We start from the raw sequence: 1,338 nt of genomic DNA, 5'->3' as shown, positions 1-1,338 counted from the left end.
TTAGGAGAATTATCAAACATGACACTTTTTTTGAAATTGCTATAAAACTTTTGAGATGCACAAAATTTTATCAAAAATGTCACTTTTTGTGGAAAATGTCCAAATTACCCTTAATCTCCCCTTTTTAGGAGCATTAAATGCTCATTAATGGTAGTCTCCAATCCAATCAATTGCAATGATATCATTATTTAATTTGTATATTATAATGATTTGGTAAATATATATTATATTGTATAATATGAATTTACTAAAAAAAGAAAAGATAAAAGAGGTAAAAAAATTCCAAAAAGCAAAAAAAAAAAAGATAAAAGAAGTAAAAAAAATCCTACTTCACATCAAATACATCCCTTCTTGAAGAAACCTTCCATTTTCTTTCATCTTCTTTATTCCTTCATCAACAATATATTACTATTTAATTCATCATCCATTTTGAGAGGTTAGTTATTACAAATTATTTATATTTTTATCTAATAGCTTATTATTTTTCAAATATTAAAATCAACATGATCATGAAAGTGAAGAAAACATTTAAAACCACTATTAATGATGATGGTATTGATATTTCTTTTTGATATCATTTTAAAGGGAAAATATACCAAAAATAATTAGGCAAATGTCAACTATTCCATATTTAATGAAGCAATCATTTATTTATGGAGATCTATAAAGTAATGGAATAATTGTTGTAGTTGAGAATTGATTATAACTATTAATATTTCGGAGAAAGTAACAAACAAACACGCCTTAAACTTGTCGGCGGTCTCGACAGTTTATCTGTCGATCTCAACGGTTAGACATGTCGATCTCGACATTTAGAAACTATCGAGATCGACAGATAAACTGTCGGGATAGAGTTTTCAACTATCAAAATCGACAGTTGAAAACTGTTGACATCCTTCATTTCACATTCTCCTATTGCATCGATTTAAATATTCGAAAGTGTCTCTTCCATGCTATTACATATCGACATATTGACTGTTCATAATTCTTATCGTTGTAATCCCTTTATTTTAGGTATGAACACCCATTTGAGATTCATCGTGTCGCATGGAGAAAGGTTTATTCACGCGGATGACGAATGGAAGTGGATAGGGGACAAAACCACATCAATTTTAGTGCCGAGAAATATTACCCTAGTCGGACTTCTGTTACGGTTGAATGACAAACTTGGCATTATCGATCCGCACACCGAAATGGAATTGAAGTTCAAAGTCCCAAACATGAATATACCGCCAGCTGAAATACGTGAAGATGAAGACCTCATGTGGTACATATTTGTTCATACGGAAACTGCTCTGTGCGTTACTATTTTGGAAACTAATATGCGAACTGTTGACA

This window comes from Olea europaea, chromosome 12 (genome assembly GCF_002742605.1).
Source record: "Olea europaea var. sylvestris chromosome 12, O_europaea_v1, whole genome shotgun sequence".
In the NCBI taxonomy this organism is placed as follows: domain Eukaryota; kingdom Viridiplantae; phylum Streptophyta; class Magnoliopsida; order Lamiales; family Oleaceae; genus Olea; species Olea europaea.
Note: the sequence above shows the minus strand (reverse complement) of the source record.